Source organism: Sander lucioperca, chromosome 4, assembly GCF_008315115.2.
Source record: "Sander lucioperca isolate FBNREF2018 chromosome 4, SLUC_FBN_1.2, whole genome shotgun sequence".
Lineage (NCBI taxonomy): Eukaryota > Metazoa > Chordata > Actinopteri > Perciformes > Percidae > Sander > Sander lucioperca.
In genome coordinates this window covers 9,460,708-9,485,836 of record NC_050176.1, presented here as the reverse complement: position 1 = coordinate 9,485,836, position 25,129 = coordinate 9,460,708, and the positions used below count along the sequence as shown (strand labels likewise).

Below are 25,129 nucleotides of genomic sequence, written 5' to 3'. Positions count from 1 at the left end.
GCATGTGCGGTTTCATTAAAAAAGAAAGTGTGTGACTTTTTCTGAATGTGTATTACCATAAAGTGCTCATATTTTGCTTTTTGGCTTTTCCCCTTACCTTTATTGTGCTATATATCTTTTTTGTGCATGTTATAGGTTTACAAAGTGAAAAAGCCCAAAGTCCACCCCAAAGGCTTACCATGTCCAACAGAAAACACTGTTCACCAACTGCTCCAAACAGCTCTGTTGTAGTCCAGCCTTTACTTCCGTGACAAACGTGGTCACTTTGTAACACACGTTATAATACTCGCCTAGCTGCTAGCGTGGCACTCCCTCATACTCTGCTTCTGACTGGGTAGTTGTCCTTACCTAGCAACTGCGCATGTGCGACTCCCAACAAAGATGGAACAGAAGTGAGATGCCTCACTCTGTAGCTAAAACAGAGAGCTCAACACACAGGGTGAAAAAGAGGAGCTGCAGCAATGTGCAGTACAACAAAAATATGATGTTTTTTATTTGAAAAAGATTTGAAATTAAACCATGTAAACCTATTCTGGTACAACCTCTAAATACAATTATGAACCTGAAAATGAGCATAATATGAGCACTTTAAGAAAATTCCAACATGTGTAAGGTTGTGTTTTTGTTGTGTGATTGCTAATTTTCTGCATGTGTATGTCGGTATCTGTATTTAGTCAAAATGAGGGGGATGTGTTAGCAACATTAGTATTCCTTAGATTCCGACTGTATTCTTAGATTTAAGGGCAATGTACATGATTTTGGAGCTCTGATCCTACCCCTGTGTTAAATGTAGAGGTAAAAAAGTAAACATAAAAGCCTTTTCCTGTCCTTAAAGTGGTGATAGAATGCAAAACCGAGTTTACCTTGTCATAGTTGAATAACGACAGTTCGGTGGGTAAAATAGGCATACATCAAATCGAACCTCAAAGTCCCATTGACATCCCTTTCCTATGCAAATCTCACAATTTGAAACCGCCTCTGAAAACGGGCAAATCCCAACGAAGCTAGTAGTTGACGTCAACTCGGTGGCTGTACCTTAATTGGCTCTGGTCTGTACCTTTGTCACGCCCCAAAATTTACATAGCTACAGACCAATGGTCTGAGACCAGCTGGTAATCTGAATGTAGGTGAACCACGGTTGTAAATGCTTGTGGGCTTCACTCTCTGCTGAATGTCCCCGCGCTGAGACACTGAACTAGCTACAGCGTGCGTTGTGATTCATTTCTGCTCCATTTCTGGGGGGCATTGAGACGCGGTGTGTGTGATTGTGTGTGTGTGTGTGTGTTTTGCTCATTGTAAACCAACCAATCAGCACGCAGCTCATCTAAATATTCATGAGCATACCATATAAGGGAGAACACCTCTCATTTCATTCAGGGCTATTTCACAGGGTTGCATTAGGGAGCATAGAACAGCACCCGGGCCATTTTCAGCCCAACCAATGTTACGTAACCTATTAGGAGACCTTAAGGAACAGTGTGAAATACCCTATATAATCATTCTATCACCCCTTTAAGTGCTGACAGTACAGCCACAGGAACATTTTATAGAAGGCTCTCAGCTGAACAATGGAGAAGAAAAAAAAGAAAAATGGAGAGCTTAAAATAAGGAGAAAAAAGTGTTTGTGTGGATTTGTCTGTGTATGGGGGGGGGTTGTAATGGTGGGGGCCAAATATACAAAAAAGAAATTTAAAAATAGAACAATTGGCCTTCAGTTTGCTTTCATAGAAAGCAATATCGCTCTCTAGTCAACAAAACAATTCCAACATCTCTGACAGTCCAAATGAACAACCTCCCCATAAGGAGAGTGAGAAAGAAACAGCGACAGGGAGAGAAAAAAAATTCTATTGATGCTCCACTGTATTTTTGTGTTTTTAAGTGAATGCACAAAACTTCTTAAGAATTCAGAAAAACAGACAGTTGCAACTCCTGCATCTTTAATAAGATTACAGTATCCTTAAAAAAAGTGTCATGAAGGTGATATAGATGGGTCAAAGACGTGGCATGTCAATTATGGTGTCCAAAGCATATTCATAATGCAAAAGATAAATATTAATTTTAAAAAACTACATTATAATACTAAACTCTCCCCTCTTTACTCACTTTAATAGATATTTATTGCAAAAAAATAAAATTCAAAGAGCTATTGAGCTCAGAAGTACCAAACTGTCCCTCCTGGGTAACGTCCGGGCTTAAAATCTAAGTATAAAAATGTGACAAAAATGGCAAAAATAATAATAAGAGCATTAATTATCTACTTTGGCATAATTGTGTCGATGTTTGCAGTGATACCTACAAATATAGTAACAATCCTACCCTTATTTAAAATGTTACTCAAGAAATACTTTTGTCCTTACTTTTGGATTTCCCTAATGTCCTTCCTGGGTAACAGACCTTAAAATCCATAAATTACCCATAATGCAATTGCATAGTCATGAAAATGATATTACATCATAAAGAAGATTTTGGAGGACCCCAAAACATCTGGAGAGTTTAGTAATTCTCTCTTAAAAAAGTTTTTATTTTGCTTTTTCGGTCACTGGTGAACTATGTCCAAAAATCACGTGTCTTTCTGGATAACGCTAATAAAACATATTTGATGTTTTGATATTTAAAAAAATGCCTATTTCATGTGAAATATGGCATTAATGTTTTAAAGGCTAAGATATATTTTAGCTGAGTATGCCATGTTTGACAGAGTTTTGGTGGGAAAATCATGTTTTTGTCCTTCCTGGATAACAGTTTGTCCTTCCTGGATAACGAAGATCTTCTGTTACCCAGGACATGTCCTCTGTTATCCAGATTGGACATGTTAATGAAAATAGTTTTTTTATTAGTATTTATCACGTTTCAAGCATTGTGTTGATAATGTTAGATTATATTAATAAAATAATATGTAGGGGAGAGCGGGGTATGTTGTCACACTTTTCACACTGTCTAACATTTACTGAGCACCATACATCAAAATGGTATAAATCTCATACCAAATGAAAGAAGGAAGTCTTGGGCACATATGTTGTATTCATAACATCTTCATATCTTATCTCATTACGGAGTTGTAGACTGTTGAATAGCGAGTGTGCACTTGTGACAATTTGCCCCATTGGCGGGTAAGTTGTCACACTAGGGTGGGTAAGTTGTCACACTAAATTATCTAAAAATAAGAACACAACTACTTAATTGTGATATTGATTTTAATTTTTAGACTCAAACCAGAACTGGAAATATAAACATTTGTGCCTGGAGAATCTGGAAAAACAATTATTTCAATCCAAACAATGCACATTTCAATCAAAGCACATTAAGTGGCAAGACCACTTTACTTTGAACTTCAAACTCAAACGTTCTATGGCTTGCACATAGATCCTGATAACTGAATGGAATGCTGCAGATAACTTGCTTAACTTAACATGTTTCACCTCTGAACAGAACAGATGCCCTGTATCTGACTAATCAGACTCATCTCCAGAGTCACAATTCTGACACACATAAATTGACTGGCCTGAGGTGCAAGCATCATGGGCCCAATTGTTGCATTTTACACATTTTACCCAGGTCTCCTTTGGACGACTGTTTGAAGATGGCTCTACACAGACGAGGCAGAAGCACTCTTCATCATCTGATGATGACTCTTGCGTGATTTTTCTTCTTTTAGCTGCCTTGTTTTTCGTAGGTCCAGATTTCTGCTTCCCTTTCTTTTGAAACAGCTTTTTGCTAGATTGAGGCTTATTCTTTTCTATTTCTAGTTGCTGCTTCACTGGCGTGTCAGTAAGTATTGCTGATTTGCGTCGTTTTCTTCCTTTGCTGGCTGGTTTTCGGGGGCCAGCTTTTGGATATGGCCGGATGTCCTCTGGAGTTGGTAGCCCACTGTCAGCAATAGCATTGCTGGGTAAGGGTGAGCTGGTGATAGCAGAAGCATAACTGGGCGTGCTAGGCAGTGCAGAGTTGGTGCTGGAGCCTTGCAAGGCAGGGTTGGTGCTGGGGCCTGGCAGGGCAGGATTGGTGCTGGGGCCTGGCATGGAAGGGTTGGTGCTGGAGCCTTGCAGCACAGGGTTCTGAATGGGGCGATCGGTGACGTAGGATGGTGCAAACTCGGTTTCCATAAATATATCTCTGTTGTAAGGTTGAACCCCAGCCACCCTAAAGCCAGCCTGAATGTTTAAGGGGGTTGCAGCCAGAGGATAGGCAATTGCCACAATCCCAGGAATGTCATAAATCGACATTGTCTTCCCAGGGTTGTTCCTCATCCAGGCATCACATGTGCTGTTGATGTGCCTCTTTAGTGGCCCGTAGACAGACCTATCTAATGGTTGGAGCCGATGTGAGCAGTGGGGTGGGAATGACAGCATGATTATGCCATTTTCTTTGGCATAATTGAGTCCATCAATGGAAAGATGAGACTCGTGGTTGTCCAAAAGGAGTAAACAGGGCTTCTCCTTTGAGCACTTTGTTTGTTCACTGAAATGTTTCAGGAAGTCAACAAAGTGTGTGTCTTTCATCCATCCGGAGGAATTTGCCCCTCCTTTGCTGCCGGGTGGCCCATTGATCAGGAAATGATCGCGGAAGTTGACACGGGGGAAAATAAAGTATGGAGGTATACTATTCCCTGTGGCTGAGACGGCACAGGCCAGTGTGACAAGGGTTCCCCTTTCAGCTGAAGTCAGTGACCCTATTTGTTTGAATCCACGTCTGGCCACCACTTTGTCTGGTTTATGTACAGTGGTGACCCCAGTTTCATCAACATTCCAAATGTCTCCTGGTCCAAACTCATATTTGCGTAACACAATCTCTAAGTTGTCAAAGAAAGCATTAACATTCTCTCTGTTGAAGCTACTTGCCCTGGCAAGGCTAGTTGCCTCTGGCTTTCTCAGTGACAGCGTTGTATGCCGCTTTAAGAAGCCTGTAAACCAGTCTTTGCTGGCCTTTTCTTTTTCTGCCCACAAAGGCGCAAAATTCAGCTGGTGTGCCACAGCAAACTGGTAGGCAAGCTTTCTGACCTCACTTGGTGACAGACCAAAATAAATGTCAGCTGACCTAGTAATATATGCAACAAGCTGCTTTTCCAAATCAGGTGAAAAAATCTTCCGTGGCGTTGTATAACCAACCATTGTTGTTGGTATGGCTGTCTGACTTTCAATTTCTGCTCTGGTAATCTTTTGACAATACCGAGTCAGAGTACGGTAATTTATGTCAAAATCCTTTGCTGTACTTCTGATGGATTTGTTCTGCAACTTTACCTGCCTGACTGCCTTTAACATTATGTCAGGTGGTGTACTGCCATGCTCTGTCTTTCGTTGATAATTTCGAACCATCTTCCTTCCTTCCTGTCTTTCCTTCCTTAATTCCTGCCTTTCCTTCCTTCCTTCCTTCCTTCCTTCCTTCCTTCCTTTCTTCCTTCCTTCAAACACCTTATTGCAATTAGAAATAAATTACAATATCACAATTTATCATGTTTTTTGAGCATGTTCTATGTGTTTTTTTGTACAGGGGCAAGTTGTCACATGTGACGACTTGCCCCAAAGTCATTGAGACAACTTGCCCCATACTGACATGTGTGCTAATGTTGACTAAATCTCAAGTTTAGCTCAACATATCACTTTAGCTAAAGTATCAAAAGACACGTTACTGTCTCCTCTATTTTGTGCAAATTATTCATTTTAAACATTCATACCTAACAAAGTTGTATTGCATAAAGTGTAAAGTGCAATTTTTTTACTTTTTAAGCAGAAAAATAAGAAAATTGTGCTAACCTCAGATTAGAGTGATCTTGACCACATGTGAACAGGAAGTTGACTATAGAAGAAGAAGTCACATAAAGTGGCTATTTGATTTTTGAGATAGAGCCTCTAGTGTTGGAGTTATGAACAGTGTGACAACTTACCCATGTGACAACTTACCCCGCTCTCCCCTATTTCTTTAATCTTTTATGGCATTTTTTCATTATGTCATTCCTGGCTAACGGGATGTCATCCCGAGTAACAATGACACAGTCAACTGTTTAAACTCAGATTGTCAAGGTATATTACACAATCATGTTTTCCTCAGATGAGTATACAATACTAACCTGATAACCTTTACTGTAAAGCATTTTAAGACTTCTTTCATCATTTTTCTGTTTTTGGCATGGAATATTGTGTGACCAAAATCAAACGATGAGCCCATTTAATTATAAATACCCAAATATATCATATTAATTGTGTTAAAAACTTAGTTTTTTTGAACAGTGTGCGTTTGATTAGCTGTAACTATGGATATGCCTAAACATTTATATGCTAAAAAGGTAGACATTGTCACGCCACAAGAATCTGTGCAGGTGGACCTCTCGATCTTCCAGCCAGACGGAGTTATACATCTTGCGGATGTCACCAAGGGCAGCATAGACACCGGCTCGGAACCTCAGCAGAACAGCTCTGATTGGGTTCAGGACGTCAGGACCTTTGATGAGGATGTCGTTCAAACTGAGACCTCTGTACTTTTGGCTGCTGTTCCACACTAGTCTGACTGGGGTGGAGACTGAGTGTGGATTCGGCGCAATGAGATGGCTTATGTACCACACTGGCCCGGTCCAACTCTGCAGGACGTCTTCGGATAGCTTTATTGCAGCTCTGTGGTTCACCATCTCATGGACTTGCGCAGTATAAGCCATCTTCCACTCAGGTTCTTTCGACAGTTGCTTCTCAGTTCTGAGGAATGTTGCTTCTACTGCTTTCTTGTTGTTTGGCAGAGTTGCTGGGTCTTCTGCCCACGGATACTTAGCGTGCCAGTGTGGTTCTGTGCTGTGATCATCTCCAGTTGTGTACGTCAAGCCATTTCTCACGATCTCCATCTCCCTTTCTTCTGCGAGCGCCATTTCTTTCCCCCTGGCTGGCAGTTCCCACAGCGTTGTTCAGGTCAGCAGTGTGGGTTAGCCAGTCTTTCTTCAGGGACTCCGGCAATTTGCTTTCTATAGATTTTATTACTAGTGGGTTTTTTATGGCATCTGCATTGTTCAATTCATTCAAATCATAGAGGGCTTTTCCAATTGCCTGGATGAGCTCTACGATTCTTCTCGGCTGGTTACCACGGACAGGTGGGACAAGTTACTCGCATATCTCCAATCCCAAGAGTCCATCTATGAGCAGTTGGATCAGTGAAGATACTGAAATAAAAGATTATGCTATCACAAGAGTCAACATCGGAGACAAACCTGCCGGTTGCATAGCCCAAGTCGCCATGCGAGAGACAGCAAACTTGCCTTCATTCAGTCACTTCAAAGAAGAGAGACGCGTGCTGGAGGAGGATGCCTACGTCGACGACATTCTGACTTCACACAACGACCTTGACCATCTGAAACGCCTCACAGCCAACATCGAGCACATCCTGAAAGCTGGAGGATTCTACATGAAACCCTGGGTCTACTCTTTTTGGAATGGGAGGAAAGATCCCAAGAGTAAGATACCCAAAACAGAGCCAAAGACTATGATCCTGCCAAACCAGCTGATGGAAGACGACAACAAAGCCCTTGGCCTTGGTTACACCATCAATGATGACAAGCTTCATGTCATGGTTGCAGTGAACTTTTCAAAGAAGAAGAGGAAGATGCGCCTTGGTCAAAACCTGTTAAGAGAAGAAGTTAGGAGTCAGACTCCTGAGCCACTTACTAGAAGAGAGCTGCTAAGCCAAGTCTCTGGTCTGTACGACCCACTCGGCCTTGTGACCCCTGTCAAGCAAAAAGGTTCCATTCTGGTCAGGAGAGCTTTCCAGGAAGCCAAAGTAAAGTACTGCTTAGAAGACACGTGGGACGCTGCCTTGTCTGAAGGCCTCCGAGAAGACGCCATAAAGCTATTAGAAGAATATGCTGACTTGAGCCAACTTCGCTTCGCCAGATCCCTGACTCCGCCAGATCACTGCGCAAAGCCCAGCGCCATCACGTTTTCTGATGGCAGTGAACATGCATACGGCGCGGTGATGTATCTACGATGGAGCTGTAGCCATGGTGTCGTTGTGAGACTGGTCGAATCCAAAGCCAAATTGACACCTCTCGACCACAGAGGAGATCCTGTAAAAGCTGAGATGTGTGGAGCCATATTTGCAGCCCGCCTCAAGACCTACTTCCTGAGACACTGCCGACTCCAGGTCGAGAAATGGTACCATCTTGTCGACAGTCAAACCGTCCTGGGCGCAATACAGCGTGAGAGTTATGGCTACCAGACCTTCTTCGCAAACCGTGTTGGCGAGATTCAGAGCTGCACCGACGTTCAGGATTGGTGGTGGATTCCAGGGCTAGTAAACATCGCAGACATCATCACCAGAGGGGCCAATCCAGATGCCCTAATTGAGGACTCCGAGTGGCAGTCAGGTCCAAAGTTCCTCCAACTTCCTGACGATGAATGGCCAATGAAATCCGATAGAGACGTCGCAGCCCAAGCTCGAGACAAAGTCACAAAGATCCAGAAAAAGACATTTGTAGCAGTACTTACCAGAAGTCACCAGAAGACTGCACACGATCCAGCCCGGGTAGAGTCCAGAAGACCACCAGCAGGAGCAGCAATTCAACAGCTCATCGATATAAGGCGCTTCAGCAATCTGAGAAGGCTGGTCAGGACCGTGGCGTGGATCTGGAGAACAGCTAAAAAGTTCCTGAGTGCCAAGATCAGGGACCAAGAAAAGTGGGAGGCAGTACCATCCTCGGGTGTCCTTACAGTCAGCGAAAGACGAGACGTGTTCCAGGACCTTTGTCTAGCAGCACAGGAGGGCGTCGACTTCCCAAGTGCCACAATAGACAGACTAGTCGTCTACAGGGACCAGATAAGTGGACTTCTGGTTTGTGGTGGCAGAATCCAGACCTTCGGAGAAGACCGCAGAGCTGTTCCTCTTCTACCATTCCAAAGTTGGTTATCCACCCTGCTAGCCAGAGAAGCACATAGCGAGGGACATGACGGAGTGGCGGGAACTCTACTACGGATGAGAAAGAAGGCGTGGGTCATAAGAGGAAGAATTATTGCCCGAAAAGTCGTTGACAAGTGTATCGTCTGCAGGAAAGCAAAAGCAAGAACCTGCAAGCAGATAATGGGAAGCTTACCTGAAGAAAGGTCAAGTCCTGCTGCACCATTCAAGTTCACGTCCGTTGACCTGTTTGGACCTTACCATGTCAAGGACGATGTCAAGAAGAGAGTAACTATGAAAGTATGGGGCGTCCTATTTTGCTGTATGTCCAGCCGAGCCATCCATGTCGAGCTAGCAAATACATTGTCAACAGAGAGCTTTCTGCTTACCTACCAGAGGTTCACCGCTGTCCGAGGCCATCCCCGGAAAATCTGGTCTGATCCTGGTACAAACTTTGTCGGAGCAAAATCTGTCCTAAAAGAGATGTACACTTACCTGAATCAACAGAACAAAGAGTCACTTGAAGAGTATGCAGCCAGAAATGAGACCACCTGGACGTGGAAAATCCTCCCGGCCGATTCACCTCACCGGAACGGGGCCGCCGAAGCTGCTGTCAGAGTCACTAAGAGAGCTCTCCAAAGTCTTGGAAATGTAGAAGGCCTTACCTTCAGTGAGTTCCTGACTGTGCTCCAGCTAGCTGCCAATCTTGCTAATGAGAGACCCATTGACGCCAGAGTTCAGAGCCAAGAAGAGCGCATCCAGTACATCACGCCGAACAGTCTGTTGCTTGGTCGAGCCACACAAAGTGGAGACTTCAAAACTGTTGACTATACCATTTATCCATTCAAAAGACTCAAAGAAGTACAAACTATAGTCAACAACTTCTGGAGATCCTGGAGCCAACTCGCTGGTCCGAACCTGTTCATTCGCAGTAAGTGGCATACTGCTGAAAGGAATGTTGCCGTTGGAGACATAGTTTGGCTCTGCGACCAAAACGCACTGAGAGGGCAGTTCAGACTTGCAAGAGTCATCGGTGTGAATCCTGATTCCAGAAGTGTTGTTCGAGATGTTTATGTGAGGGTGGTCTCTGTAAGCTCCAGCATTTCGGTGAGAGATCCGAAACCGGGTGCCAGAGATCCCGAATCGAGTACCATTTTGCATCGGGACGTCCGGCGCCTTGTGGTCCTCGTACCGGTGGAAGATCAGGCTGGAGACCAGCCCACTTGAGAGTGCGATCTTTCCGGGCATCGCCACGTAAAGATCGAGTGGGAGGTGTCGCGCTAACTCGGTGGAGGTGTGGCTGTCTTCTACCGTGTATCTGTCATTTTCTTTTCCTCCTGCGTGCCGCCTCCCCTGCGCGCGCTCTGCATGCCAGCCCACACGTGACTGTGTGCGCGCTCTGGTGCCGGCTCAACCAGGTGAATTGAATTGGGGTGATTAGTAGCTCGCGCCCAGTTAAAACAGTGTTTCAAATACGCGTATCATTCTTTTGACTGGAGTGCGACGGACAAAGAGGTCAGCAGAGGCACAAACGCATTCACTGTGAGGAATTGGGACATTCTGATTATAACAGGCTATCGGTAAGCTCATGTGGACTTTTGTTTCATATATATTTTCGTTTGGATCCTTTGTCTGTTTTGTATTTAATGTGGTAAATGTGTTAAATGTTACAATGTTAGTTTGAAAGAAATTATTACTGCATGGTTTAAAGAGCTGATAAGATCAAATGTTTAGATTGGTATAGTTTATATGGAAAATCTAGTAAAATGCAGGGTAAAAAACTAAGCTGTTGCCTGTAGGAAATAATGCATTTTGACCTTTCTTGTGTTGGGAATATACCTGTTTATTTAAAATGCTTTTTGTGATTTCTTTTGTTTTTTTTCTCTTTAAAGGTTTTTCACCTATTACTTCGAATCCTGATCCTATTACATTGCTACTTCAACTGATCAAAATAAATATTCTGTCTGTCTGTCAGTCTGGTCCTTTTCAAGTGTGGGCACCTCACAGTTAAAATACACTTGACAGACATTTAAATATTTTTTAAATCCATTCCCGTTACCCAGGAAAGACATTTTTCATGGAATAAATCACATGATTCATCAAAAAAAATTAAATTGCATTTCTAAATTAAATTCCTGTTGTTGAGATGTATATAGAACACTCTAATGAAAATAGAAATTGCTTGAGTTGGCATTTTTTGAGGTGCCTATTTTGTAATTTTGAATTGAACATGGGCAGGCGAAATATTCAATAAACATCAGAATCGCCACACCTAGCCTAGTGCAAATGGGAATACATTGTCTGTGGCCCCAGAGTACACAGGATGTACAGTACAGACACTTCGGCAGAAGTATTGGTCCCTACCACCCGTGTGTACGGGCTGCAACTAGAGACCCTAGTCTAAGGGTGATTTCACACCTGAAAGTCCGAACCAAGGTCCGGAGCAAGGTTCATGTTTTTGCATTTGATCCGGTAAGTTTTGGATTCTCACTGCAGTTATGCAAGCGCACTAAAGATCTATACGTGACAAAACTACGTCCTGCCATCATCACATACGTGAGCTGCGTCTCCTGATACTTGTAATTGATTGGTTTGTAGACGGGCTTCCCCGTCCTCTCGTATCATCTCTCAGTGTCGGAGTGTTTTCAACTGACTGCGGCTCTCCCCTATTATTTTTGTTTTGTTGCAATGTTGAGAAGCAAGACACGGGAACTTTCTTTCTGCAGCATTTATTCTGGAGACAAACGGAAACCTATACTGTACATTTACTACCACTTAACAAGTAAACCGCTTATGTATTCTCTGCTCTGATAGCCGACAGCTGTCTGCTCTGAGCGCATTCACCGTCACACACTCTCTCATGTACAGACTAAGCACTGAAAGGAGCTTCCCCGGTCTTATAACACGATGATAGCCTGCCAGAGCTTCCTGTATTTGGTCTGAAAGTCCGAACCATCCAAAAAATGGACCATGGCTCAGTTTGATCCGGACTGAGACTACCTATTTTGGTCCGTTTGGTCTGGACCCTGGTCCGGGGGAGGTTTCACACCTGTAATTTTGGTTCGGATCAAACTGAGAAGTCTGAAGATCCAAACCAAACGAGGTAGGTGTGAAAACCCCCTTAAAATGATCATATTGGCATCAGTCTCCTATCAACAGATAAAGCCATACTCCATAGTCCATTTGATAGCTGTTGACATGTCAAGAAAGTTACAATATGTATTACTGGATAAAGGTTTTGTGTAGGGAAATGACATATCCATCACAAGTTAAACTTAGTTGAGATAAAGAGAAAAAAGTTCTACGAAGTTGCTAAACTTACCCATTCAACCCTGGGTGAGCAGATGCAAAACAGAGCAACACCCTTCTCGCATTAGTATGTAAGACATGGAATGAAGAAAAGAGACAAGGGAATGAAAACAATACGAATATTTAAGAGAGGTGGAGAGGGGAACGAGTAAATGCAAGGGAGGAAATAATTCAAACCCCCACATTAAACTGTTAGAAAATGAGCGGTTTGCCGCACAGCACATTGGGATGTTACTGTCACATTAAAAATGCTATCTGTAGATATTTCTTATGTATAAATCACTGTGAAATTACAACTAGTGACACATTAAAGTAGTGGCAAACTGTCTGTTTGGAACTGTAGCCCTGAAGATCCTTAGTGGATTCTTTAAGACTCATATGGGACTTTCTGGGTTGTATTTGCCTGTTAAGTGACTAGAAATATCTCAATCAGAAGCAATTCTGAAAAAAATCATATTGAAAGTTTTCAACTTTCAGTAATAAAGTGACCATTTTCCATTCAAGAAACCCCATCTCCAAGCACTTTGGCTATGACAGAGAAAGAGAGAGACACAGTAAGGGTTTTAACAGAAAAAGAGTGAATGAATGAGCCAGAGGGGTGAAGAGGAAGAGAAGTAAACCCTAGTTGACAGATTCAAACCTGCACATGATTTTCCATATTGTGTAAGGGTGAGTAGCCACAACTCTGAGGGTAGTACCCCATCACATAAATAGACAAAAATCAAATGACGAGAGAGAGCGAATATGAAAGGAAACGATGAAAATGTCATGGAGAAGGAAGGCAAAAGCAGTGAAAGTGGAAGTTAATTCAAGGAGAAAGGCTAAAGCCATTAGCCTTTCTAGTGGAAGTGTGAGTAAGCTGAGACAGGCGATGAACAGGCATTACAATAATTGTGAAATTGTATTAGGCTAGTACATATGAACGGAGAGACTTGGAGCAAGGATGAAGAGAAAGAAAAGGGTTGCTGGTGACTGTGTCAGAGGTGTAGTTATACAAACTTCTCTCTGAAGCATATCTACTCCGGAGGCAGCCACAATCTAATTTGTTCCATCAGTGTTGGAAGTCACATTTGGCCAACAGCAGCAAAATGGCTATAATGAGTAAAATGTTAGCGTTTCTAGTAATAGTAAACAATGGGACTACAATGTTTTATATCATTGTAAATTGAATATCTTTGGGTTGTGGACATTTAATAGGAGAAAACAAGCAATTTCAAAACATCACTTTGTGCTCTGGGAAAGTATGATTTTACAATGTTTACAATCGTTAACCCAAATGTAGCTATTTTTCTATTACTACTTTGCTTCCTTACAGTTTGCTACACTGTCTACATTGAGGCCATTTGCGGATTTTCTATACATGCTGACGTGTAAGATGCAGAAAATTGTCGTCCATGTGTCATCATCTTAGGAATGAGACAAAGAGAGTAGAGTTTTCTGATTCAGTTAATTTCAAGTGGAGTTGTTGTAATAATAAGCTAACAGGAGGCCAAAGAAGCTGTGCTGCTATGAGTGCAGCTTATTTTCTGCGTCAAGACCCATTTTCACATGAGGATATAAAGAAAGATTTCAGGTGAGGTAGTTTGCGACATTAAAAGTTGTTTTCAAATGCAGACAAAAGTTGGGGGGGGGGGGGGGGGGTCAGCCTTTAAAGAAATTATGTTGTAGCTGGTTTAGTTCCTGTGTCAAGAACAATCGTAGCTTCCCAAACATCAGCTGTCCACTCAGGAAATATGAAAAGCAATTAAAAGGGAAAGGAAACAACACAAAGTGCTGATATAATGTGAAATAAAAGATTTAGACAGCGGAAAGGGAAAGAGGTGTGTGTGTGTGTGTGTGTGCGTGTGTGTGTGTGTGTGTGTGTGTGTGTGTGTGTGTGTGTGTGTGTGTGTGTGTGTGTGTGTGTGTGTGTGAGAGATTTTTCTGGTCAGCTAATGCAGCCTAAAAGGGATTATAGGAAGTTTGACAACAAAGTGTGCCGTAAAACCAGAGTATAGGAAAAAAAAGCACAGCCACTTATTGGGCAGACAGACAGCAAGCCAGGCAGAGAAGACACACACAATACACACACACACAAGGACTCATGCATATGGAATATTAAAATGTTTTTTCTTCATTCATCTCAAAAAACACATTAAGCTGACATTCAGCTGACTTTTTTAACAAAAGACAGTCACAAGGGCTGTGAAATCCCACACAACTTTTCAGGAGACAAAAAAAAAATCAGTTGCAGCAACGCACAAAGTAGTGCACACACACAAAGACAAACACACGCGCACACCCACACACACACACACACACACACACACACACACACAACAACCTTCCTTCTTTGAAGAATGGTATCAGTTCTAAAGAGTCTTACATATAAATGATCAGCCAGGCAGTCTATCACTCTACGTATAAAAACAATGGATTCTTAATAATGCAAGGACAAGGTGTTTTTTGTGATTTGAAGTAATCAATAGTGTTCTCCTTCAGTCGACTGATAAAAGTGAGGACAAATTATTGTTTTAAGTAATAGTTACTTATTCTGCCATTTATTTATATCTATACCCCCCCCCCACACACACACACACCTTTTCTCCACTCTACATTCTTCATTACCTGCATATCATCCCTCCTACTGTCCAACACCTTTCCCCTCCGAGTCCTTCTCCTCTTTGTATTTCAAGTTATTCCACTCTATAGTCTCCTGCTCACCCTTTACCTCTCTCTTCCACCTTCCATTTATCCACTTCCAGCTAACCCTCTACCTCTTCTTTTCCCACTGTTCTTCAAGTTTAGATGTGATCTTTTTGTTTTAATCTTTGTCTACCCACCCTGTCTCTCATCCTCTCCCCTTCTCCATTACCTCTGGATCCCCATCGGTCTTATTTATGACTTTTACCAATGTTGTGTTCACATTGGGTTTGTACAGTAGATGGTTTACCTGATGTCCACTGCAGCAGTAAATCCATCAGTGTTGCTGAAAAGTGATGCTTATACTGCATCTGCAGACACTAAAATTACTTTTGTCTAACTATGGCAAAGACAGGCAGATGTTCACATTTGTCTTGGCGCTGCTCCTCAACAAAAGTTGAGGATAAAAATAACAAAATGAGCAACAAGCCTTTGATCCTATTATTGAGCATTGGGATCTGGGAGAGTATAATTCACCATCTAATTCTGGTTTGATTAAGCTATTCCAAATATTTGCTTCCTCCTAAAATATAACCTGACAGACATTTTGATAGGAAATATTGAAGCCACATAATGCTATCTAACAAAAGAACATTTGTCATGTCTTTGAATTAATGACTGGGTCAGTCCTTTGTTTATCAAAATAACCAGTGTGTTACTGCAGTTCAATGACAATCTAGCAGCATAGTGCTGACCTCCTTCCTCTAGAGTCCCTCCTTCATAACTCCTCTTCTTCTCTTTTTGTCTTTTCTGCCTAAATCCATCCTCCAATTCTTACTGATTGTTATTTATGTCTCTTTCTGCCTCTCTCTGTCTCATACATCCCCATTTCTTTCTCCTTAATTCTTTCTGTCTTCCCTCCCCAGCCATTCATACTGGCAGAGCATTGCAGTTTTCTTAGATGTTTTAAGCTCTTATATAAGACTGCAGCTCAACCTGACTCTGCATACTTTACAACTTCTAGTGTGCATGTGTGCAACAGCGGATTTGAATATAGACACTATATAGATATTAGAATATAGAAATTATGAAATTATTGCTCATATAGGTACCACTTTTTACCATCTTTTCAAGAACTATAGACCATATGAAAATGGTAAGTCATTCATAATAATCAATCACTCAGCCTTCACCATGCAAGATGAACAGAATGTATGGCCAGGTTGGACATGATTTAGAAGACAACAGCCAATTCCAGGCATTTGATAGGGGAAGCATAATGTTTGCTGACTGTCTCCTTTAGTCTTCGGTATTGTATTGGAACATTGTTATGCAATTAATCCCTTTAACCCAAAAAATGGTTGGGTGGTGTTTTTAACAAATAAAGTAGTTTGTCATTTCCTGCATATTTCCTGCATTTCCCACTCAGTAGCCATCCAATGGTTTGTTAACTCTGCACAAATGTTGCCTTTACGGTGGGGACAGTAAATGGTTGTTTTATTCTACAGTTGTAGTCTTCATGTCTTAGATTGCTGGTTAATTAAGATACAGTAAATGGGGACAGATCTATGGTCAACGCTGTGTCTTGTGTCACAATAAGACATAATAGAGTTTGCCCTTTTGTCATGCTTGGCAAAGGCATTAAAGTATCAGAGTACTGCCTGAGTATTGTTGTATAAAAATGTGCATACTGTATATAGTAGAGGAGCAGATACTATATGTACAAATATGGTGACCAAGACTAAGCAAGAAGATGAGAAAAGAGAGATTTTCAGATTGAAAAAGTCACTTCAGGCTGTTGCATAATGTGCTGCAGTAAAATCTGAAAACGGTTCACTCGAGGCAAGGCTTAGTGATACGCACACAAAAACAAGACAAGTGAAGTTATAGTGTAGTTACTGTCAGATAAGGTTGTTCAATGACAGAATTGATAAGGTTTTTGTATTTGCTCCAACAAAATACACATGAAATGATACTAAGCAGTAATTTAATGGAGAGAGTAAAACAGCAAGAACGTGTATGCAACTACATCTACACGTCTATGTCATTTTATGTTAATTTGAGCCTTTTAGTGAATATTTGATGATAAGCTGTGTTAGAAGTCTGGAGTTTGCTGCCTGTGTGCAGCAGCAAGTGGGAGATCAAGTGAACACAGTAAGAAGGAATAATCATTCTGAACGCAGCTCACAAGATCATGACATGGCAGGCATTAATGATTCAGAGGGAGAGGGATAAAAAGAGTAAAGGAGGAAGATAGAGGGAAAAGATGCCAGGTGGGAGGGAAAGGAGGAGGCAAAGATAGGGAGAAAGAAGAAAGGGGTGGTAGATAGAGAGAGCGGAGGTAAGGAAGGGAAAGATGAATAAGCAGAGGCAGAGAGGCTGATGGGAAATAAAGTGGCAGAGGAAAAGAGGAAGCTTTAGGTTGTTTTTTTTCATTCTTCTTAGCTCCAAGCCATGTTGATTGGTTCACTACTTGTGCTATATTTTAATAAAGCGTGACCAGACAGAATGTGAGAGCAGAGAAAATGCAGTCTGACTTTACAGACGTGAATACCAGCTCCAGCATTTAACACCTCATTTTCCAGTATTTTCAGCTGCTGTGCCTCTATTTCTTAGGCATTTAGAACAATTGCGGTAATTAGTGGGAATGCTGATTCAGCAGCATTCCAACTATTGTTATTCTGTTTGGCCATTTGTATTATTCCGTACGTTTTTTGGCTCTCCGTAACTTCTGCATACTTTTAGCTATTAAAACCATTCAACTTTTAAAATGTTCAGCTCTTTCAGCTAACTTCTTCAACTTTTTTTTCTACTATTTATACTTTTTTAAATATTAAGCTTTTTAACACTTTTTTTAATATTGAAGTCAATGACAGCGTGCTTCAAAGCCTTCAAATCCTCTTCTGCTTCAAAATGTATCTCCTCCTACATTCTTTCACCTACAGACGTGATTCAAACTTTAAACTGTTCACAAAATATTCAGGTATTCGGGGTGTGTTCAGTATTTTGATATATTTTACAGTTTTTGGGAAAAAGCTGTTAAAGTTTAGTGTTTGTTTCAGGAAATTTTATTTATTAAACAGAGTGTGTATTACGTGAGCTAGAGTGGATGATGTCATCGCCAGAGCACAGAGCCCTAAAAAAATTATCTTTGTCCCTTCTCTATAAATTGCTCTCACGCTCACAATTTTTACTTGTCATACACAATTTATACATCCAAACGTAGGTATTTTTGTCTCAGTTATGTGATATGACCTATACTGTTGGCTTGGTGAGCTTCCAAATGACAAGAGTTCCACATCTTCCTCCATTCGCTGCCCTGTTTAACATTCTCCACATTTCTGAGCGAAACGCAGAGCGAACCACTTTTTTAAATTGCTGATATGCCCAGATTTTTAAGTTTATCAACATAAATTTTATATGTATACGTTCACAAAGGCCTTGTGGTGGTCACGATTACATCATTTGACTGATACCCCTTATCATTTTAGCAGTCTGAGCCTTTATTTGAGAGCTTGCTCTCAGTGTCTTTGAATAGCTACAGTGTGGCACAGGTAAGAGTTTCAGCAGGTGACACGGTCGTTAACTGATTAAAGATGAAAGATATCTCATCACAGACTTCAAATTGTTTTCACTGGTCAGACGTTAACATAACAACACTTTCACAGACAGCTGAATTGAATACTACTGGCAGTAATATGAACATTAGTCTATATCTTTTGCGTTACACTTCTGTTTGTCTGTCTGTCTGTCTGTCTGTCTGTCTGTCTGTCTCTCTCTGTCTGTCTGTCTCTGTCTCTCTCTGTCTGTCACTGTTTGTCTGTCTGTCTCTGTCAGTTTCTGTTTCTCCCTGTCTCTGTCTCTCTCTGTCTGTCTGTCTCTGTCTGTTTGTTTGTCTCTGTCTGTCTGTCTGTCTGTTTCTGTTTCTCCCTGTCTCTGTCTCTCTCTGTCTGTCTCTGTCTGTCTGTTTGTTTCTGTTTCTCCCTGTCTCTGTCTCTCTCTGTCTGTCTCTGTCTCTCTGTTTGTGTCTCTCTGTCTCGGTCTGTCTGTCTCTGTCTGTCTGTCTGTCTGTTTCTGTTTCTCCTTGTCTCTGTGTCAGTCTGTCCGTTTCTGTTTCTTCCTGTCTGTCTGTCTCTGTTTCTGTCTCTGTCTGTCTGTGTTTGTCTGCCTGTCTCTGTTTGTTTCTGTCTCTGTCTGTCTGTGTTTGTCTGCCTGTCTCTGTCTGCCTGTCTGTCTGTCTGTCTGTCTGTCTGTCTGTTTCTCTCTCTCTGTCTGTCTGTTTCTGTTTCTCCCTGTCTCTGTCTCTCTACCTCCTTCTCTGTATCTGTCTCTGTCTCCCTCCCTCTTGTCTGTCTATCCCTCCCTCCTTCTGTCTCTCTCTCTCTCCCTCCCTCCCTCCTTCTTTCTCTCTCTCTCTCTCCCTCCCTCCCTCCCTCCTTCTGTCTCTCTCTCTCTCTCCCTCCCTCTTCTGTCTCTGTCTTTCCCTCCCTCTTCTGTCTCTCTCTCTCTCTCTCTCTCCCTCTTCTGTCTCTCTCTCTCCCTCCCTCCCACCCTCCCTTATACATTATTATTAAGTCATTTAATTTTGACCATATGGCCTTAGCAATAAACAAGCCGTTCTTTAAAGCAGCCATATTATGCTCATTTTCAAGTTCATAATTGTATTTTAAGGTCTCTCTGTCTGCCTGTCTGTCTGTCTGTCTGTCTGTCTGTTTCTCCCTGTCTCTGTCTGTTTCTCTCTCTCTGTCTGTCTGTTTCTGTTTCTCCCTGTCTCTGTCTCTCTACCTCCTTCTCTGTATCTGTCTCTGTCTCCCTCCCTCTTGTCTGTCTATCCCTCCCTCCTTCTGTCTCTCTCTCTCTCCCTCCCTCCCTCCTTCTGTCTCTCTCTCTCTCTCCCTCCCTCCCTCCTTCTGTCTCTCTCTCTCTCTCTCCCTCTTCTGTCTCTCTCTTTCCCTCCCTCCCTCCCTCTTCTGTCTCTCTCTCTCTCTCTCGCTCTCTCTCTCCCTCCCTCTTCTCTCTCTCCCTCCCTCCCTCCCTCTAGTGTCATTTGTGATTTGTGATTTGTAATTTCATCCATGTATATATCCCACTTCTTTTCAGGCAATATATTCACCTCTCAGCTCTTTAGGGTCATGCTTTTTTGTTCTATGCAACGGATAAGTCTGATAATAATGCAAAGTATTTATACTTTTAGCTTTTTTAGTCAATTTATTTGAACTTCCACTTTTGACAGTATTACAGTTTAGCTTCCAGCTTTTCTAGAAATGTATTTCAGTTCTTAGGTTAATAAGGTAATGCAGTTCATCTTCCAACTGACAATTTTACATTTCAACTTCCAAGTTTTTCAGCAGTGCAGTGCAATCCATTTCAGATTTTTCAAACAATTTATTTCATATTTCCGCATTTTCATCTCTGTTTCTCATAGCATTTGTAAGTCTTCCAGGCGTAATCATAATTTCAGTTAGAAAATAAATTATTTTATATATTAGTGGTGTTATTCAACTTTTTAATGAAATTCATGTTAATTGAAACCATTCATACTTTTTCAACCATTCTCACTGCTTCAACTTCTTCTTACTGATTTAAGCTATTCATCCAGTTTAGCTTTAGCAATTCAGCTATTCAACATTCCCACGCATTTTCTGCAGGAAATGCATTTTCTAGTTTCTACTGTGACAGTGCTGAAAGTGGTCGAATAGACCAGACTTTGAAAGAATAAGGTAAACTGAATTGAGGATGACATTGCTCAGCCAATAAATCAAGTAAAATTTAGGGCTGTGCAATAAATCCAAATTTTAAACGTGATTATGATTTTGGCTGCAAATGATCACAAAAACAGATTAATCAAAAAAAAAAAAAGATTATTTTGCACATTACGTTTTGCAAGTAAACTCTTATTAGGGGTCCAAGCCCGAGGGGGCTATTTCCTGACGTTTGCCTCCCCAGCGTTGCGCGTTGGGTATCGCTTTTGCATGCTGTGCGGGTTGTCGGGAGCGGCTCGCGCCGGGGAGGCTTGGACCCCGTCATAACTGCTTGCAGTTCTAGTTTTGTCTTGTGTTTTGAATGCAAAAAAGGTTCTAACGGCAAAAGTAAGGGCAATTTCACAGTTCAAAGTGTTTACTGTTTCACCGTTTTCTAAGTTCATAATTGCAACATCTTTCCAAAAGACAATGAGTAATCATGTTAAATGATTGTGATTTCAATATTGACTAAAATATTTGTGATTTTAATTTAATTTAATTTGAATCTAGTCATCAGCATGTCATGTGTGTGATTAATTACATATTGACTAAAAATCGAGGGTCCCCGGGAGGCTTTTAACATGTATTTCTTCAGACAGACAGATAGATAGATAGATAGATAGATAGATAGATAGATAGATAGAAGAATCAGTCTTCATATCAAATTCAGATTCATCAAATGCAGCCTGAAAATAATACACTGAAAAAGGCTGAGCCACACTGGCATACAGACAAGGTGGCAAGGGCCTGCTGGCAAGCCTGTCAACCCGATTACACACACACACACACACACACACACACACACACACACACACACACACACACACACACACACACACACACTTCTGATGTTTGCTTAGTCCAGAGGGCACACACATACACACACTCTGGCACAGCATCAAGGTGAAATGGCAAGGCACTGCTAGTGGCCTTGTCAACTAAAGTAACCTCCCACAGGAAACCCAGAGACACACAGCCCCAAAGAAAGAGAAAGAGAGGCATATAGAGACAGAAAGAGTAAAAGAGGAAGAGAAAGAGAGAGAAAGAAGACAGAGACAAGAGCAACACATCAAGAGGACGAGCAAGGGAGAAAGACAGCAAAAAGATTGGAAGAGTGACCAATATAGCAATATAGGTAGAAAGACAGGAAAGAGATTGGTGGAGTGAGCAACAGAGAGACAGAGAGAGAGAGAAAGATGGTGGAGCAAAAAGACCATCTGCCATTATTGGGAGACTCCAGGCAGACCTTCGTATGATGGCGAGTGTGTGTGTGTGTGTGTGTGTGTGTGTGTGTGTGTGTGTGTGTGGGTGAATCAGCCTCTTACTGTCTTTGCACATATGTGTGGGTGTACTATATGCTTACAATTATGTTTGTCATTGTCTCTCAATGAGAATCAGACACAAAATAACACACACGCATACACACAGACCACAAATACATGCAGGCTCATGACATACATCAATACTTGTAGATTCAAAATCACTCTTTGCTTCTCTCTAATCAGGATTTTATTGAAGGCTTTTAAAGGGACTATATGTATGCCAAAAAGACTACTTCCCAATAAAGGAATACAGTTTTGCCGCATAAATCTTTATATTTAGGGACCGTTCGGTATTTATGGAATGGACCACCGGAGGAAAATAGGGGAGGGTCAGGTTTTTTTATATTTTGCTGAGGGGAGGGTCATCCAACATTTTTTAGTCTGGGTGGGGGGGTCACCCAACTTTTTTATTCATGAAAAGAGCAAAATTTCAAAGTGGCTTGTTTGGTGCATATTTATCCATTTAGCTCTCAGTCTCGGCCCCCTAGCAGATGGTCTGACCGCATACGCGGAGTTTGCTGGGGGGGGCAGGAGGAGCACTGCCCCCTGGTGGCTCAAACGGGTAATTGCATTGTTTAAAAATTGAGTGGAATAATTACATCTGGCATGACCAGATATTAAATAAATATCGTAAATAACACAAAACAACTAAATGGTGGTAGGTAATACATCTGATTTCATATACTGCTTTAGGAAAAAAATATTACCTGGCTGACGATGGGAGCAGCAGGACGCAAAAAACGAAAGTTACTGTTGCACTAGTCTGGACATCTTGCCGTGCCAACCTTGCAATAAAGGTTTCCTAAATGCCATGTATATAAATGTGATGTCAGCTTACTAATTGATTGCGGGTTTTGTGTAGATTTGGACTTTTATACGTTTATTCCACTTTGTTTAAACGGCGAAGTGGAGAGCCCTTGTATGTGACGCTCATATCGGCCTTGCTGGATACACCGTATCATTTACCTTTTTGTGGATCTACTGATCGCTGTGTTTTACTTTTTTTTCGTGTGATTGGATTACGGCAAAATGTGGATCTTTTTTCTCAACGTGTCTTAACGTTTTATGGTGTGACTGCGCTTGTTTCTGCGTTTGGAGAGGCATCTCAACAGACTGTAGGTCCAACACTGATTGTTCACTGTTACATTTTAGTTGAATTTAAGCGTCTATTGCGTTCCAAAACAGCCGTGCCGCGATTGGTTTTCATAAGGGCGAATTGTTAAATTGTTACAATGTAACTTAAAAACTTTAAAAGTAAACATATGTGTTTTGGAATATAATGTTCAGCTTCGGCAGCTTTACCTATGTGCTAAAATATACAATGACTGAGGAAGCCTACTGACGAGTCCATAGCAACCAGTGTTGAATTGGTTATATCCCAGCGTCCTTTGCTGAATGGTCTCAATGTTTTATTGTTTTATTTCATATGAATACTAGTTTACTAGAGGAGTAACTTAGTATTTGAAGTAATGCAGTAATGCATGAAGTGTGCATTTAGTTTCCATGCTTATTGTGTTTCCACAACAATGTTAGTGAGTAAATCTACTGAAATGGCCACCACACCATAACAGAGGAGTGTGATGTGTAAGATGAGAATGCAGAGGTTAACGCTTGTATGTCATGGCTGTAAAAATCAAATGGTGTCTGTGCTTGTAATGTAAGTGCAAACTTGCACGCGAGGGGAGGGTCATTCCTTTTTTTCGAATCGTTTTGGAGGGTCATAGGAAAATTATTACTGACGAGGGGAGGGTCACGTCTTTTTAGGTTAGAAGCCACAAAACTCCGGTGGCCCCTTAATTAAATAACAAACAGTCCCTTATCTGTATTCATCACCGGACTGAGACCAAAGCTCCTCCTCTCATTTTACAACATTACCATGCACACACTTAAAATCAAGCAATTATCGCAACATTGATTGTGAGACATTTGTTTAATTATGAAATGACAGAAGATCTTAATTGCTTTACACCACAATAAAGGGACATAGTGCCTGTCCCCAAGGCACTAACAGAGCTCAAGCTTTAAGAGTTTCTGTTACAGTATATGAAAGATGGTTGAACAAGTGGAAGACAGATTGAAAATATAATTTCCAATAAGTGAGTTTGATGAACACAAACACCGCAGCACGTGATGCTAGTTAACATTACACTCAACAGCAGCTAACGTTAGCCTACCGCTAGCTAGTAGCTGGATTAAACACGGTTAAAATGCTGACAGCTAAACGGTGTAAAGTTTGACTGTGTTTTACTGTAGAGGATTCAACACCAGTATGTAACAATCTGCAGCTGCCGTGGAGAAACAACACAGACGGTGCGTTCAATGAAACTGGTAAACTACAGCCTTTGTAGTTATTGCATTTGAAGTGCAAGCCTTGCATTTGAAGTTATTGTAAATGTCCATTTCCCATCTGGTGGTTGTTTTTGTCGTTCAACAGCAATTTACTAGTGAAATAAGTTATTGTTATTGTTATACATTATTATTAAGTCATTTAATTTTGACCATATGGCCTTAGCAATAAACAAGCCGTTCTTTAAAGCAGCCACATTATGCTCATTTTCACGTTCATAATTGTATTTTAAAGTTGTACCAGAATAGGTTTACATGGTTTAATTTTCAAAAAACACCATCTTTTTGTTGTACTGCACCGCTCTCTCTCACTGCTGCAGATCCTCTTTTCAGCTGGTCTCTGTTTTAGCTACAGAGTGAGACCTCTTTTCTTCTTCTTCTTCTGTACTATCTTTGATTGCACTCGCACATGCGCAGGAGCTCAGATGTAGATCATGTCAGCTAGCTAGCTCCATAGACAGTAAAAGAAAGGCTGTTTCTACAACTTCGGTCAGTTACAAGGCAGGATTAGCTGGGAGACTTCTAAATGAGGGCGCACATGTAAGTAGTTCTTTTGTAGATTATGGTGAACTTGTGTGTGTTGTAGCAGTGCTTTGCTATTGAGAACGAGGTAGCTAGCGTTAGCATGCTAATGGTTGCAGTTAGCCTGCTCGTTTTGGCTTGTGACGTCACAAGCCGTGCCGATTTTGAACAGCTCACCCAGAGACTGAAGGCAGGACACATTCAGAAACCGTATCTCACTCTAAACAGCATGGATGGATTTTTTTCAAAGTTTGTATGTGTGTGGAAGCACCAGAGACACAAAAGAACACCCCAAATCCCAGAAAAAGTGTTTTCTTCATAATATGGGCACTTTAATGTCACCGACTGTTGTTTAGTACCCTTTTTTTTTCTTTTCTTTTTTTACTTTCTTAAAAAGTATCG

The 25,129-nt window shown here is 41.4% G+C and overlaps 1 protein-coding gene and 1 long non-coding RNA gene across 2 annotated transcripts in view; both read right to left on the bottom strand.

Moving 5' to 3' along the window:
* Positions 1 to 25,129, bottom strand: part of LOC116042663 (zeta-sarcoglycan) — a 416,236-nt gene that overhangs the window by 272,876 nt on the left and 118,231 nt on the right. The gene's annotated exons all lie outside the window — the stretch shown is intronic.
* Positions 5,683 to 24,108, bottom strand: LOC118494948. The gene is made up of 3 exons (XR_004897158.1): positions 24,098 to 24,108; positions 11,718 to 11,722; positions 5,683 to 5,914 (listed from the first exon to the last, which is right to left on the bottom strand). It is a non-coding gene; the product is annotated as an uncharacterized LOC118494948 (long non-coding RNA).